Here is an 18,084-nt window from a genome sequence, read left to right on the forward strand (position 1 = left end):
TAACCCAATTTTGCAAGATCTGATATTGCTCAAATGTGGAATACAAGTAGCCAGTTGTCTGCCCTACATACACAAACCAACCAGTATTAGGATCTCTTAATACATCTTGTAAATATAGACCTGTAACTACATACACAAACCAACCAAACAGTATTAGGATCTCTTAATACATCTTGTAAATATAGACCTGTAAACACAGTGGTACAATGGGCAGAAATATACTGTAAACTAGGAATATTTATGATGAATGTAAGCTTGACTTTTTTTGTAGCTGATTAGCAGACAACTTTCTAAGTCAAATGTTCTCTCATTCAGTGCTGTATTATCCTGCTAGACAACAATACATACAGTTACACCTGTCTTTGATGTTGTGGCTATTGGAATCAGCTCTAAGGAAAACAAGTGGACTCAGACATCGGAATGACATGTTTTGGGGTCTAAGGTTCCTTGAAGGATATTGTATCTTTATCCTCTACATTTGTAATTTAGTCAGGGGGCCGCCACAGATTATCTTTAGGTCTGCACTGGATTTAGCCTCAAATCCATTATGGCATTCAAAATCAAATATGCCATAATACTAATGACCATAAAGACTGCATTGGTGTAAATCAATTTTATTCAGAATACAATATGGCCAACATGATTACACTCAGACACCTTCGCCTAAAAATACATTTCCCTTGTTCATTTTGTATTGTGTTACATGGGTATGGGTGGTCCTTCTGTAGCTCAGTTGGTAGAGCATGGCGCTTGTAACGCCAGGGTAGTGGGTTCGATCCCCGGGACCACCCATACGTAGAATGTATGCACACATGACTGTAAGTCGCTTTGGATAAAAGCGTCTGCTAAATGGCATATATTATTATATTATATTATTATTATTCTGTCTTTAAGGTTTCATAAGGTTCATGGTATATCCAAGACTATGAGTGGCACTGCCATGCCTCTTGTGTTTGAATATCTGAAGCCAAATAGCTTATTCATGTGTTTTCATGTTTACATTCATCAATACATGCTAACTAGGGATTAGCTAATGATTAGCCAGTGTTTTTCTTAAGGGTAGCTTTAGTGTATCTTAACATCTTCCAGTGTAAAGTAATTGGTAGCTTGGTAAACTATATTTTCAGAGTAGCTTCCCTAACACTGATTAGCCCATGGTAAATGCAGATGGGCAGATCAGCATCCCTATACTGCAGGTGATAATGCTTATTGCTAATAGCATACCTGATAATATGGACCATGCATAGTCTATATATATAGCCCAATATGTTTAAAACAATAATATATATATATATATATATATATATATATATATATATATATATATATATATATTATATATTTACAAATATGCTTTTGGGCTCCTTTCCCTAACCGTAACCTAGATGTGACTCTGTATGGTCCATGTCTTCAACAGTGTCATCAGCTGTGTTGCTGTTGGCTCTTGTTGTTTTGTCGCTAGCTCCGATCGCCGCTGGAGATGAGACAACAACACACAGACATGTTAAAAATGATGACATGCTAGAGCAGGGGTGTCCAACATTTCAGCCTAAAAAAAGGTTTAGATTACACTCATGGTAGGCATTAATCATTTGTTTCTTTGGATTGTCATTTGCTGTTGCTACTATTCCTGGCCCATTACATACTTTTTCAGTTAACCGATTCATTAAAGATGTTCACCTCTGAAAGGTTTCTAAGAAAACATGTTTCTCCGATAGAAGTGTTTTAGCTGTGACAAAGGGTTCTGGTATGGGACCAAGACTACACAAACTGTTTGGATCCATTTTTTATTTGAAATCACATTACCAGTTCTGGGTTGACCGCCAGACCACAGGCTTGCCATTGTCTCAGAAGTAGGGTGGCATAATTTCTGGATTTTCAATAAATTCCATGGTTTTTCCTAAATCCCTGCTGGAATCGGCAGGGAATATGCAGGAAATCCGGAATCCTCCAATCAGGATTTCTGGAAAAGCAGGGAATTTGTTTGAGAGTTTTTGCAACCCTACTCAGAAGCTCTTCCAGTTGAGCATCATAGTCTTCCTCTGAAGTCGAAGCCATACTATGTGCCTGTTGTGATGGAGGAAGACAGACCGCTCAGGCAAGCAGTTGAGACAGGCAGCTCAGGCAGACAGGCAGACGGGCAGCTCAGGCAGACGGGCAGCTCAGGCAGACGGGCAGCTCAGGCAGACGGGCAGCTCAGGCAGACAGGCAGACGGGCAGCTCAGGCAGACGGGCAGCTCAGGCAAGCAGCTCAGACAGGCAGGCAGCTCAGGCAGCTCAAGCAGACGGGCAGCTCAGGCAAGCAGTTCAGACAGGCAGCTCAGGCAGACGGGCAGCTCAGGCAGACGGGCAGCTCAGGCAAGCAGTTCAGACAGGCGGGCAGCTCAGGCAGCTAAGGCAGACGGGCAGCTAAGGCAGACAGGCAGGTCAGGCAGGCAGACTGATTGACTGACAGATGGGCAGACAGGTAGTATAACCGACCCACTAAGGCAGACATACAGGTGCAGGCAGACAGACCGAGAACACACAGAGAGAGTTTAAGGAGCAAGAGAGAGATGGAGAGAGAATGTATCTTAAAAGAGCCTATGAGTTGGGTGAGAAGAACCAAGAAAGTCTGCAAAGAAAGAAAGAAAAACAGTGAATATATGAACAATGAATTTTGGCTGCTGGAGCGTTTCAACATCAGTTATAATGAATGTTGGCTACTGGAGCGTTTCAACATCAGTTATAATGGATGTTGGCTACTGGAGCGTTTCAACATCAGTTATAATGAATGTTGGCTGCTGGAGCGTTTCAACATCAGTTATAATGAATGTTGGCTACTGGAGCGTTTCAACATCAGTTATAATGAATGTTGGCTACTGGAGCGTTTAAACATCAGTTATAATGAATGTTGGCTGCTGGAGCGTTTCAACATCAGTTATAATGAATGTTGGCTACTGGAGCGTTTAAACATCAGTTATAATGAATGTTGGCTGCTGGAGCGTTTAAACATCAGTTATAATGAATGTTGGCTACTGGAGCGTTTCAACATCAGTTACAATGAATGTTGGCTACTGGAGCGTTTCAACATCAGTTACAATGAATGTTGGCTACTGGAGCGTTTCAACATCAGTTATAATGAATGTTGGCTACTGGAGAGTTTCAACATCAGTTACAATGAATGTTGGCTACTGGAGCGTTTCAACATCAGTTATAATGAATGTTGGCTACTGGAGAGTTTCAACATCAGTTACAATGAATGTTGGCTACTGGAGCGTTTCAACATCAGTTATAATGAATGTTGGCTACTGGAGCGTTTCAACATCAGTTACAATGAATGTTGGCTACTGGAGCGTTTCAATGTCAGTTAGAATCTTTAGGCCCCAACTTTAAACACAATTTTATAACCTGTCCTTCATGTAAATACCTAATATGTTGATAATTATTTACGTAATTGTTTCTGTTGTCGTCATTGGTGTTGTTGGAATAGAGTTGATATTAAGTTAATTTAAAAAATATACTAATGCTGCAACAACAGCGAAGCATTTTGCAGTTTTGTTAGCCCTAGCTAGCGATCCTGGCAGGTTATCACCGCTGAGATTCATAACATTATCTATTAAGCTGTCTGTCAAAATGTACGTTGAGTTGATGTAAAGTACAAACACTGGCTGCAAAAGTTATCCTACAATTGCCTATTTGTTATGAAAACGCAAGACTTCAAATCAAATTGTATTGGTCACGTACACATATTTAGCAGATCTTATTAAGGGTGTAGTGAAATGTTTGTGTTCCTAGTGTCATGACGTTGGCCTGGGGGGAAGGTTTATGACAGTCAGAAATACCTCTATCCCCCTTTTTCCTCTCTCTACCCTGCTGATGTGAATTTTGAAAACCCCTTGGTTAACATAGAGACTCTGGGAACATCAGAAGGTGGGGGGAAATGAACTATATTCTGGTAATCAGACCAATTGAACATATGCGGTGGTACTTAATGAATATGATGTCAGTTCGGTTGTCATCTGAGACATTCTCATCAATGATAAGATGACATGAACTCTACAGTGGAAAGTCTACACATCAGAGTTATCGGATTCACATGGATTTGTTGTTCAATTTAAATGTTTGAATATAAAATTATTGGTGAAGAGATTAAATGTAATTTTAGCTTCCAAATGAGAGATTTGGGTTTTCGTAAGGTTAGGGCTCTGCTCAATCAGTGGCCCGCCCCTGTGAAGAGTCATGGGTTATAAAACTTTTCAGACACGCCCTCCTCTCCCTTCCTATATAAAGCCTTGAGGACAATATAACCTTCTGTTCCGAGGATGTGAGGATGACAGTCCGATGTCAGAATGGTTCAGATAATAACTACAGAACGAAGCCAACATCAGCGAGAGCTTTGGTTGCGAATGGTATAAACTTTGAACTCTTATTCACTACAGAAGGATACCTCCTAGCCATTGAGTTAGCACCAGCAGCTGCAAACGAGGGTTAGGAAGGAACAGACAGAGTATCCCGTCTATCACACAACAATGTTACTACAACATATTCAACTGACCACCAGAGACATTCTTCAAAGGACTCGGTTTGGCAACACAGCCTTCCATCTACCACCAACCTACCGAAGAGCATCTCAGAGTAAATATTTGTTGCATTTTCCTTTTCCAAATGGGCGGTAATTTAGAATGCATAAAATACTGTATTTACGATAGCACAGCTTCTAACTTTGTTCCTCAGTATTCCCGCTCTTTCACTCAAACCCAGACCTTTTTCTTTTGTGTAACCAACTGTCATATCTGTTCCGCCCGCCCGTTTTACTTTATGACATAATTATGATCCATTCTGTGTATATGTAATTCTGTGTGATTAGTTAGGTATTTAGTAAATAAATAATTAAACCCAATTTTGTATTGCTGATTCAACTTGTTAGCCAGGTTCGTGAAGATAACCAAGAATTTACAACTTTCAGATGAGACTGAAATAAGGTGACGATTAATATTGACTGCTATTGATGTAAAATATTACTAGGTCTTTAAGAGTTTATTTCGAAAGATAACAGATCTATAAATATTATTTTGTGGTGACCCGACTCTCTAGTTAATTACATTTACATGATTAGCTCAATCAGGTAATATTAATTACGGATAAATTATTTTATAGAATAGCATGTCATATCACTTAATCCGGCATAGCCAAAGACAAGACACTAGCACCAACAGTACAGTAGCATCTAACATTACACACATCCAAATGTTTGTGTTCCTAGCACCAACAGTACAGTAGCATCTAACATTACACACATCCACATATTTGTGTTCCTAGCACCAACAGTACAGTAGCATCTAACATTACACACATCCACATGTTTGTTTTCTTAGCTCCAACAGTACAGTAGCATCTAACATTACACACATCCACATGCTTAGTTTTGAAACATGGACAAGGTATCAGGAAAGATTGGATGGGAGTGAGAACTTGTTCCAATAAACTGGGCAGGTTCAGGGGTCACAGTATTCTAGCTGTTCATCATTGGCTCAAACCATACAGATAGATAGAGGACTCATCTTTGCATCAGTGCCATTATAGTGTCTGACAGTATCGGCCTCGCCATTGAGGAAATCGAAATGTTTAAGTCGTGAATTGTCTTCTTCACGATTGGCTGATCCTTCCTGATGACCCGGCTGGACTTGACTCCAACAGGATCACCCCAAAAGATCAGCCAATGAAGTTGGAATTTCCACTCTGTTGACTATATTAAAATGATGGAAACCTTCAATGGCGATGCCTATGCTAACACAGGCTTTTGGCCTCCTATCATTCTCTATGGCTCAAACTAAACATACCTGATCAAATTGCAGGGAGGACCGTGAGCAACAATATAAGTGTTCATCCATTGTGTTCTGTTTATATGGTTCTGTTGGAGAAATAAAAAATAATACTACACGTGTCAAAACATGCAGGTGCAATCAAGACTTAGGATACGTCTGTATTATATGGTTCGACAGCTATTCCATTGGTAGCCTAACAAGTGATCCTAAATGGAGTGTCCCGTAAATATATAAAGAATCATTCTAAACGGAGTGTCCCGTAAATACATAAAGAATCATTCTAAATGGAGTGTCCCGTAAATACATAAAGAATCATTCTAAATGGAGTGTCCCGTAAATACATAAAGAATCATTCTAAATGGAGTGTCCCGTAAATACATAAAGAATCATTCAAATGGAGTTCTAAATCATTCTAAATGGAGTGTCCCGTAAATACATAAAGAATCATTCTAAACGGAGTGTCCCGTAAAAAAGATAGAGAATCATTCTAAATGGAGTGTCCCATAAATACATAAATAATAATACTAAATGCTCTGAGGCCAGGTTGCAACCGTCTTGCAGACCAGAGTGGGCTGGCTCTCAAAATGTAACTCCATCAGTTGGGAGAGACTGTGGGCTCGTTTCTCTGCCCAGACTTTGCTGCCTGGATAGGTATTTATCAGCTAACCACATAATAGTTGCGTTCCCCTGCTCAGACGTTGTGTGCATCAACCAATGGTTGTGTGCTACATCATCGACTGACAGATTGCTATGACGTATGATGTGGTTAGCAGATACGTAAAATACCTATCCAGGTATTTGTAATATCTGTCTGGCGTCAGCAATGCCTGGGCATAGGAACGTGCCCACAGTTATAGCAATCTGTCAGTCGATGACACTAGAGATCAGCGGAGGAGAATAAGTGGGCTTTCTGCCTCAAAAAGATATCGGAGTGAAATGTTTTGTGTATGGATCTTCAAAGCAGAGTGCCTATCAAGGGGGTTATCTCTGGGGTGGCGCATGAAGTGGGTGCAGATGAAATACCTCTGAGGATGTAGGTGGAGTGGTTGGTGCACGTCGACTGACCCTTATTGGTAGATGGAGTGAAGAAACTCACTTCATCCATACTTTTCCTCTTTGATTAAGAGTCTCTCCCTTATGTTAAGTCGGCCCACATGAGATACCATGTAAGAGCCTTCATGCATAAACCCCTTCAGTGTCAAAGATTTTGTCATCTGGCAAGTAAATGCAGAAAGGAAGAGTAGCGAATGCCAGCAGAGGTTATATGTTGCAATTGTGGTGGAGAACATGCCCCCACATTCCTGGGTGAAGGGTGAAGGAGCCAGAGGTGGCCTGGGTGAAGGAGCCAGAGGTGGCCTGGGTGAAGGGTGAAGGAGCCAGAGGTGGCCTGGGTGAAGGGTGAAGGAGCCAGAGGTGGCCTGGATGAAGGGTGAAGGAGCCAGAGGTGGCCATGGTGAAGGAGCCAGAGGTGGCCTGGGTGAGGGGTAAAGGAGCCAGAGGTGGCCTGGGTGAGGGGTAAAGGAGCCAGAGGTGGCCTGGGTGAGGGGTAAAGGAGCCAGAGGTGGCCTGGGTGAGGGGTAAAGGAGCCAGAGGTGGCCATGGTGAGGGGTAAAGGAGCCAGAGGTGGCCAGGGTGAGGGGTAAAGGAGCCAGAGGTGGCCAGGGTGAGGGGTAAAGGAGCCAGAGGTGGCCAGGGTGAAGGAGCCAGAGGTGGCCAGGGTGAAGGAGCCAGAGGTGGCCAGGGTGAAGGAGCCAGAGGTGGCCAGGGTGAAGGAGCCAGAGGTGGCCAGGGTGAAGGAGCCAGAGGTGGCCAGGGTGAAGGAGCCAGAGGTGGCCAGGGTGAAGGAGCCAGAGGTGGCCAGGGTGAAGGAGCCAGAGGTGGCCAGGGTGAAGGAGCCAGAGGTGGCCAGGGTGAAGGAGCCAGGGTGGCCAGGGTGAAGGAGCCAGAGGTGGCCTGGGTGAAGGGTGAAGGAGCCAGAGGTGGCCTGGGTGAAGGAGCCAGAGGTGGCCTGGGTGAAGGAGCCAGAGGTGGCCTGGGTGAAGGAGCCAGAGGTGGCCAGGGTGAAGGAGCCAGAGGTGGCCTGGGTGAAGGAGCCAGAGGTGGCCTGGGTGAAGGAGCCAGAGGTGGCCTGGGTGAAGGAGCCAGAGGTGGCCTGGGTGAAGGAGCCAGAGGTGGCCAGGGTGAAGGAGCCAGAGGTGGCCAGGGTGAAGGAGCCAGAGGTGGCCTGGGTGAAGGGCTAGCCAGAGGTGGCCTGGGTGAAGGAGCCAGAGGTGGCCTGGGCTGAGAGGTGGCCAGGGTGAAGGAGCCAGAGGTGGCCTGGGTGAAGGAGCCAGAGGTGGCCAGGGTGAAGGAGCCAGAGGTGGCCTGGGTGAAGGGCTAGCCAGAGGTGGCCTGGGTGAAGGGCTAGCCAGAGGTGGCCTGGGTGAAGGGCTAGCCAGAGGTGGCCTGGGTGAAGGGTGAAGGGCTAGCCAGAGGTGGCCAGGGTGAAGGAGCCAGAGGTGGCCAGGGTGAAGGGCTAGCCAGAGGTGGCCAGGGTGAAGGAGCCAGAGGTGGCCAGGGTGAAGGAGCCAGAGGTGGCCAGGGTGAAGGAGCCAGAGGTGGCCATGGTGAAGGAGCCAGAGGTGGCCTGGGTGAAGGAGCCAGAGGTGGCCTGGGTGAAGGAGCCAGAGGTGGCATGGGTGAAGGAGCCAGAGGTGGCCATGGTGAGGGGTAAAGGAGCCAGAGGTGGCCATGGTGAGGGGTAAAGGAGCCAGAGGTGGCCTGGGTGAGGGGTAAAGGAGCCAGAGGTGGCCTGGCTGAAGGGTGAAGGAGCCAGAGGTGGCCATGGCGAAGGAGCCAGAGGTGGCCATGGCGAAGGAGCCAGAGGTGGCCATGGTGAAGGAGCCAGAGGTGGCCATGGTGAAGGTGAGAGGTGGCCAGGAAGCCAGAGGTGGCCAGGCCAGAGGTGGCCAGGGTGAAGGAGCCAGAGGTGGCCAGGGTGAAGGAGCCAGAGGTGGCCATGGTGAAGGAGCCAGAGGTGGCCAGGGTGAAGGAGCCAGAGGTGGCCAGGGTGAAGGAGCCAGAGGTGGCCAGGGTGAAGGAGCCAGAGGTGGCCAGGGTGAAGGAGCCAGAGGTGGCCAGGGTGAAGGAGCCAGAGGTGGCCAGGGTGAAGGAGCCAGAGGTGGCCTGGGTGAAGGAGCCAGAGGTGGCCTGGGTGAAGGAGCCAGAGGTGGCCAGGGTGAAGGAGCCAGAGGTGGCCAGGGTGAAGGAGCCAGAGTTTGCCTGGGTGAAGGAGCCAGAGGTGGCCAGGGTGAAGGAGCCAGAGGTGGCCTGGGTGAAGGAGCCAGAGGTGGCCTGGGTGAAGGGCTAGCCAGAGGTGGCCTGGGTGAAGGGCTAGCCAGCTTGTGTCCTATCTGGAGGCGGAGAGATGAGTGGAAGGAGTCAGTAGCGTTGAATATGCAATGGTAGTATAGCCTGCACCAGTGAATAGTTCTCGTCAACCTAGGGAGTTAAAAATGTGGACTTTGTATCATATTTTAGTTTTTATGTGTGATGTCTGTCTTTTCCCCCTTTCCTACTATGGAGATATATAAAATATATATATATTTTACCACCCGTACAGTAGGTGGCGGCATGCACCTCTTGACGCTTGTTTGCGGACCGCCATTATACATAAGAAAAAGAAGAGGATGACACAATCATTGGTTGATGTATGCAACGTCTGCGCAGTAGACGTCAGTTCGAAGACAGTACATTATAAAGATAGGCAGAAACTGCTTCTGCAATAGAAATCCCCCATTACGCTTGTAGGCAATGTTATCTAGCTAAACTCATGCGCAGTAACATGTCATCTGGTTTCACTGTCAAGCACGTTCTCATTGTTAGTCGTCTCGTGCCATACTACGCATGTGCAAACCGTAGTTCGATATAAAAGTTTTGGACGAAAATGAAAACGTGTCAATTTGTCATTTTCACGAGGTTGGGGTAATACCATGTTCAACTACTTAAGACATTTGCTCAAATCTCGGTTTTGCCTTTAGTTTTTGAGAAAATTAACAACTAAGGAATAATTTGTGACTTCTTTCATACCCCAAACCACGACCTTCGCAAGCGTTTCTGGCAGTCTCGTGATGTTGCGGCTTTGGGTTTAGAAACTGGATAATGTAGCTAGTTTTTTCCAACAACGGTTTCAAAAGGCCAGTAATTTACAATATCTGGCTTAAAATTACAACGTTCTTGTTATTATAACCAATTTTTTATTTTATGTTTGTAATTTAGTAAGTGCAGCAGCTGCCGCCTCAGTCTGTGACTAAGAGCGTCGTCAATGGACGACTGCAAATTCATTAGGATTATAAATTCTTCTGACGAGGTGAGTTTAAACATTTCTAGCCTAATGTTACTGTAGATATCTAGCCAGTAGATCCTGACCCTACCATTACGCTTGTTTCCACTGAGCTGCACTGGGGTCGGAATAAAAGCCAATTTATGCTTGATCCTAAAATTTGAAATATGGTCTAGGCTTTTTATGGAGTGTGTGACGCAATTGCGGGGCATACAGAGGCCAAATCAAGCTCCATACCACATTCCCTTGCACATCTCACATTTTGTATCTTCTTCAATGAGTTTTAACGGTTGTTGGCATTGAATAAATATTGCATTACCGCCACAACTAGACTATAACTCCCTTACTCTTTGCTTGAAAAAAGTTAGAAATCAACAAATACCCTACCATATAACCCAACACTAGTTAAAAACCCACCACCCTATTCTACTGAATCTAGTTGTACTTCAGGCCAACAGCCTGAAAGGATGGGACACCACCACTCAACACACCCTGTAACTCTTCTAATGTCAAATCTCCTACACCCAAATACTTCTCTGCATATAATCTTACTAAAGCATATATCACTCGTTGGCCTGTCCCATCTGTACTGGTACTGAGCTACTACTCACAGCACTTCTCTCAGGATCCCTACCCCCTTGACCCATCTTGCTATACTTTATTCAGTGCTTCCACATATGACAAGTTCTGCAGTACTCTAACCCTGGTACCCTCAACCTGCCTCACTCTCACCGGACATTTCTGATCCCCAGCCGCATGGGCAGCCCTATAGATCACACATACCGCTTCTTTGCCCAATGCTACACATTCATTTTGTCTCATGCCCTTCTGCACACTTACATTTACATTTACATTTAAGTCATTTAGCAGACGCTCTTATCCAGAGCGACTTACAAATTGGTGCATTCACCTTATGACATCCAGTGGAACAGTCACTTTACAATAGTGCATCTAAATCACACCTAGGAACCTCCCTCCCACACTCTGCTGCCACATGCCCATAAGCTTGACGCATGTAACAACGTAATGTATTTGGTACAAAAGCTAGTAAGGGATAACTGATACACTATGTACAAAAGTATATGGACACTCCATCAAATTAGTGAATCCATCTATTTCAGCCACACCCTTTGCTGACAGGTGTATAAATTCAAGCAAAAAGCAGTAGACTTTCAACATGGCACTGTCATAAGATGCCAGCTTTCCAACAAGTCAGTTCGTCAAATTTCTGCCCGGCTAGATCTGCTCCGGTCAACTAAGTGCTGTTATTGTCAAGTGGAAATGTCTAGGAGTAACAACTGCTCAGCTGCAAAGTGGTAGGTCACACAAGCTCACAGAATGGGACTGCCGAGTGCTGAAGTGCATAAAAATCATCTGTCATCGGTTGCAACACTCACTACTGAGTTCCAAACATCCTCTGAAAGCAACATCAGCGCAAAGCTGTTAGTTGAGAGCTTCATGAAATGGGTTTACATGGCTGAGTAGCCACACACACCTAAGATCACCATGCGCAATGCCAAGCGTCGGCTGGAGTGGCGTAAAGCTCACCGACATTGGACTCTGGAGCAGTGGAAATGCGTTCTCTGGAGTGATGAATCTCGCTTCACCCTCTGGCAGTCCATAGGACGAATCTGGGTTTGGCGGATGGCAGAAGATCGCTACCTGCCCCAATGCATAGTGCCAACTGTAACATTTGGTGGAGGAGGAATAATGGTCTGGGGTTGTTTTTCATGTTTCGGGCTAGGCCCCTTAGTTCCAGTGAAGGGACATCTTAATGCTACAGCATACAATGAATGACATTCTAGATGATTCGGTGCTTCCAACTTTGTGGAAACAGGAAGTCCCTTTATTTTTTCAGCATGACAATGCCCCCAGTGCACAAAGCAAGGTCGATAGAGAAATTATTTGTCGAGATCGGTGTGGATTGGCCTGCACAGAGCCCTGACCTTAACCTCATCAAACACCTGTGGGATGAATTGGAATGCGGACTGCGAGCCAGGCCTAATTGGACAACATCAGTGCCCAACCTCACTAATGCTCTTATGGTTGAAGAAAGTAAGTCCCTGCAGCAATGTTCCAACATCTAGTGGAAAGCCTTCCCAGAAGAGTGGAGGCTGATGTACCAGCAAGGGGGGGACCAACTCCATATTAATACCTATGATTTTGGAATGAGATGTTCGAGGAGCAGGTGTCCACATACACTCAATGATCAAAAGTATGTTCTAAAGTCACTTTACATTTACATTACATTTAAGTCATTTAGCAGACGCTCTTATCCAGAGCGACTTACAAATTGGGCTTTGTAGGGCAAAGACTCAACATCAAAACGCAAAAGAACAGACGACTCAGTTTCTCCTCTCACGCCACCCTGTCTGCGTCGCACCAAATAACGAGCATCACAAACACCGGATATATTTATGTTCAGTTGGTCCACCTTCACATTTACCGCTACACCAGTAATCACTCGCCCTTTTCTTGAGAGCAAAAACAATTCACATCTCTTGTCCCCAGTAGTTTGATGCGGAGAACGTTCTCCCTCTCACCAACAAACGCAAACAATTATCACAAGACCACTTCAAGGTTACCTTCACCGATTCCACGGCACCTAATTCCGTTTTAACCCACCCTGAAAACATAAAAGGATCAACCAAAAGGCAAGGTTCCACTTTTTCAAAAAATGTCACTCCTACCATCAGACTCATCCTGACCTTTGGTGCAAGCCTCTGGCTCTGATAACTTCACCACACCTCCGATACTTCACTTCCATTTCTCCTCCTGTCTTCGATCTGGTGTACAGCTCACTCTGCTTACACGTTCTACTATTCTTCAACAAACCATTTCCATTTGTAACCAATTCAAGCTCACCCTCTAACTCCCTCTTTCTCTTCAACCTCCTCTGCTCCCCCATTCCTCCTCCGTAATTCAAGTAAATGTATCATGATAATACTACATTTCTCCTAACATGAATCTTTCCCTCTGAAGCGATGTCATTCCCTGCTTGCTCCAGCCCTCCCACTTCACCTGCGACACAAGTGCAAATTACCACAATTTGTACCAGTGTAGGGCTTCCATATAGCTCTGTTTTCATGATTTGTTGACACTAGGTGGGGGCGGTATGTCTTGTGTAAACACAAACTCACTTCCTTTACAATAGCCCTGCTGTGCGCCGCTAAGCGCAAGAAGTATGAAAGCCACGACGTCTGCGGGAGGCTGCATCGCAGTAAATGCTGTACGGCCACTTCCGCTGTCGGATTGACCATATAACAATTTGTGCTTAACTGACTTTCCCGGTTAACTAAAATTGAGGTATGTTTTTTCTGACCCATATCTCGCGCCGGCTCTGCAGTGTCTTAATAGTTCCTTCTCTCATTTCTGGGGTTGGGACAAACACTACCGTTCAAAAGTTTGGGATAACTTAGAAATGTCCTTGTTTTTTGTTTTAGAAAAGCACTTTTTGTTAATTAAAATAACATCAAATTGATCAGAAATACAGTGTAGACATTGTTAATGTTGTAAATTACTATTGTAGCTGGAAACGGCTGCTTTAAAAATAAAAAGTGAATGGAATATCTACGTTCATCAGCATCCATCAATCCTGTGTTCCAATGGCATGTCACATCAACAGTGAAGATGCTGGCCTTCTAGGCAGAGTTAAAAGCCATATCGCTGTCCAGTGTATGTGTTATTTTGCACATCTTAATCTTTTATTTTTATTGGCCAATCTGAGATATGGCTTTTTCTTTGCAACTCTGCCTAGAAGGCCAGCATCCCGGAGTCGCCTCTTCACTGTTGACGTTAAGTCTGGTGTTTTGCATGTACTATTTAATGAAGCTGCCATTTGAGGATTTGTGAGGCATCGGTTTCTCAAACTAGACACTCTAATGTACTTGTCCTCTTGCTCAGTTGTGCACTCCCACTCTTTCTATTCTGGTTAGAGACAGTTTGTGCTGTTCTGTGAAGGGAGTAGTATACAGCGTTGTATGAGCATCAGATTCTTGGCAATTTCTCGCATGGAATAGCCTTCATTTTCAGAACAAGAATAGACTGATGAGTTTCAGAAGAAAGTTATTTGTTTCTTACCATTTTGAGCTTGTAATCGAACCCACAAATACTGATGCTCCAGATACTCAACTCGTCTAAAGAAGGCCAGTTTTATTGCTTTAATAATCAGGACAACAGTTTTCAGCTGTGCTAACATAATTGCAAAAGGGTTTTCTAATGATCAATTAGCCTTTTAAAATGATAAACTTGGATTAGCTAACACAACATGCCATTGGAACACAGGAGTGATGGTTGCTGATAATGGGCCTCTTTACGCCTATGTAGACATTCCATTAACAATCATCCATTTCCAGCTACAATAGTCATTTACAACATTAACAATTAGCCTAGTGGTTAGAGAGTTGGACTAGTAACCGAAAGGTTGCAAGATCGAATCCCTGAGCTGACATGGTAAAAATGTGGTTCTGCCCCTGAGCAAGGCCATTAACCCACTGTTAGGCCGTCATTGACAATAAGAATGTGTTCTTAACTGACTTGCCTAGTTAAATAAAGGTAAAATAAAAATTTCTGATCAATTTGATGTTATTTTAATGGACAAAAGGTGTATCTCGTATGGTATTTCCTCAATAGAAATGACGTGAGCAGAGATCAGCTTCTCATTAGCTAGCTAACGTTAGCTTTATTATATCTATATAACGTTAGGTGTACTGTTTTGAAATAGCATTCTATATATTTATTTGATTGTATACTTTATATACATAGCTTGCTGCCAAAGAGCTTGCAAAGACTAAGCATTTTTAGCTAGCTAGCTTTGCAAATGTTAGCCTAGTTAGCTAGCTAGCATCAAGTGTTGGTGATAGAAAAATGGCCCTAGAAGCAACTCTAGCTTAGTTTAGAAGAAAGACTGACGTTTCTTTTTTACTGGAGAATTACTTTTCAATTCATTTTCATGCACCCGTAGAACAAAGGAGCTAGTTAGCAAAGATTTTTTTAGATCTGTGCACTTGGTGTACAACATCTTCTATTAGCCATGAGAGATAATGCCATCATGGTTTGATAGGCCTGAGACCCCAGTGCAGCTCAATGTAAACAAGTGTAATGGTTGGGTTGGGAATCTTCTGGCTAGCATAGCATGGGCAAACTTAACACAAATTAAAGTTTATGTAGTTGCCATAATATTTGAAGATGGGGATTGGACCACTCGTCCGGATAAACATTAGCTAGTTATCGGTAAGTTATCTAACGTTAACAGTTAGCTAGCTGATATGCCCAGTGTCTGCTTGTGCCATTTGCACCATGATACACCTCTAGGATGCGCACACACCCCTAGGATGACAAGGATTTGAAGACATGTTTCTCAAAGATGGAATGGACTGGTCTAGTGAAATGTGAAAGTGTGCACTACAGAAACTTGAAGAGGAACCACCTGGCTATAGGTAAGTGTCCCCCCTGGACCTATATCATGGACATTTTAAATGCATCACTATTACTTGAAAGGTATCTAAATGTTTTAGATTAGGTGATTAGATACGTTAGCTAGCTGTGTGTCTTTACATGTCTTAGGAGTCATTGTCCATGTTCGAATACCCTAAATATTAGGCATTTTGGGAATGTGATTATTAGTATTTATATATATATATATATATATATATAGTATGTGAAATTTCGAAAATGTAGTGTGATTTAAGTGCCAAGATGTCAAACTCATTTTGGCTTTTCATCAGGTAGAATTCATTTCACACTATTGAGGAGACAATCGTCTTTCGAGATTCACATGTTGGACAACAGCTCATAATTGTCGATGGGTTGCGCAGTACAAAAATGAACGAATGTCTGGAATCAACATAATTTCGCATTAGATTATAATAATAATAATATAATAATAATAATAATATATGCCATTTAGCAGACGCTTTTATCCAAAGCGACTTACAGTCATGTGTGCATACATTCTACGTATGGGTGGTCCCGGGGATCGAACCCACTACCCTGGCGTTACAAGCGCCATGCTCTACCAACTGAGCTACAGCAGGACCACATTATATATTTTAAGTAGAATTAGCCTAGTATGCTGGTATTTTTTGCTTACTGCATTAGTTTTTATTAAACGGTACATTCTAAATAGTATACAGTTTAAGGCAAGCCAGATTTCAGACACGGCGGCTGTTGTAATGAGAAGTGTCTCTACTGTGTGTGCGAATGTGTCCCTCAGGGCTAAACTCCCCAGTACCTGCTTTTATGAGGAGAGGCAGATTTGAACTGGTGAACAATGCTCCGCTTCTCGCACCCAGTAACTTCAAGGAGGATGAGTGGACGCCTCGCCTGGAGAGATAAGAAAAAGAAGCTTTCGGAATGAAAGGGGAGGCTCTGACAAGATTTAAAGAAGAGGAGGACGTTACAGTGAAAGAAGGGGAGGAAGAGATGACTGTCACAGTGAAAGAAGAGGAGGACGTTACAGTGAAAGAAGGGGAGGAAGAGATGACTGTCACAGTGAAAGAAGAGGACGTTACAGTGAAAGAAGGGGAGGAAGAGATGACTGTCACAGTGAAAGAAGAGGAGGACGTTACAGTGAAAGAAGGGGAGGAAGAGATGACTGTCACAGTGAAAGAAGAGGAGGACGTTACAGTGAAAGGGGAGGAAGAGATGATTGTCACAGTGAAAGAAGAGGAGGACGTTACAGTGAAAGAAGGGGAGGAAGAGATGACTGTCACAGTGAAAGAAGAGGAGGACTTTACAGTGAAAGAAGGGGAGGAAGAGATGACTGTCACAGTGAAAGAAGAGGAGGACGTTACAGTGAAAGAAGGGGAGGAAGAGATGACTGTCACAGTGAAAGAAGGAGGACGTTACAGTGAAAGAAGGGGAGGAAGAGATGACTGTCACAGTGAAAGAAGAGGAGGACGTTACAGTGAAAGAAGGGGAGGAAGAGATGATTGTCACAGTGAAAGAAGAGGAGGACGTTACAGTGAAAGAAGGGGAGGAAGAGATGATTGTCACAGTGAAAGAAGAGGAGGACGTTACAGTGAAAGAAGGGGAGGAAGAGATGACTGTCACAGTGAAAGAAGAGGAGGACTTTACAGTGAAAGATGGGGAGGAAGAGATGACTGTCACAGTGAAAGAAGGAGGACGTTACAGTGAAAGAAGGGGAGGAAGAGATGACTGTCACAGTGAAAGAAGAGGAGGACGTTACAGTGAAAGAAGGGGAGGAAGAGATGACTGTCACAGTGAAAGAAGAGGAGGAAGAAATTACTGTCACAGTGAAAGAAGAGGAAGACACAGTGAAAGAAGAGGAAGACGTTACAGTGAAAGAAGGGGAGGAAGAGATGACTGTCACAGTGAAAGAAGGGGAGGAAGAAATTACTGTCACAGTGAAAGAAGAGGAAGACGTTACAGTGAAAGAAGGGGAGGAAGAGATGACTGTCACAGTGAAAGAAGAGGAGGACGTTACAGTGAAAGAAGGGGAGGAAGAGATTACTGTCACAGTGAAAGAAGATACCACTAGCCTGGTAGGACCTACCCTGATACCACTAGACTGGTAGAACCTACCCTGATACCTCTAGACTGGTAGACTGGTAGGACCTACCCTGATACCACTAGACTGGTAGGACCTACCCAGATACCACTAGACTGGTAGGACCTACCCAAAGAGAAAAGTAAAAAAAATAATGGGAAAAGTAAAAAAAGAAAACATAATAAAAGTACATTTGAATGACACTAAGTGGCAGTGTTTTTACAACTAATGCCGGTTTGCCTGAGGCTGATGCTGTGCAGGGGTTTGTACACGTGTATAAACACACACTCATTCAAATAAACACATACAAGAACACACACATACATTTAATAGTGCCAGACATGCACACAAACATATACATTTGGCATTGCTGTTATGATTTTGGTTGGGCAAAACTAATCATGGCGGTGTTCGCCTTAGTAATCTCACTAGGATAAAGACCTCCT

General features: G+C 44.0%; 2 long non-coding RNA genes across 2 annotated transcripts; one reads left to right on the forward strand and one right to left on the reverse strand.

The window, feature by feature from the left end:
- Positions 1 to 2,346: 2,346 nt before the first annotated feature.
- Positions 2,347 to 14,248, reverse strand: LOC123994185. The gene is made up of 3 exons (XR_006831593.1): positions 14,209 to 14,248; positions 5,823 to 5,893; positions 2,347 to 2,409 (listed from the first exon to the last, which is right to left on the reverse strand). It is a non-coding gene; the product is annotated as an uncharacterized LOC123994185 (long non-coding RNA).
- On the forward strand, positions 9,706 to 16,650 carry LOC123994184. The gene is made up of 3 exons (XR_006831592.1): positions 9,706 to 10,155; positions 15,442 to 15,566; positions 16,343 to 16,650. It is a non-coding gene; the product is annotated as an uncharacterized LOC123994184 (long non-coding RNA).
- Positions 16,651 to 18,084: the final 1,434 nt, after the last annotated feature.

The sequence above is a fragment of the Oncorhynchus gorbuscha genome, linkage group LG13 (genome assembly GCF_021184085.1).
Source record: "Oncorhynchus gorbuscha isolate QuinsamMale2020 ecotype Even-year linkage group LG13, OgorEven_v1.0, whole genome shotgun sequence".
Classification (NCBI taxonomy): Eukaryota; Metazoa; Chordata; class Actinopteri; order Salmoniformes; family Salmonidae; genus Oncorhynchus; species Oncorhynchus gorbuscha.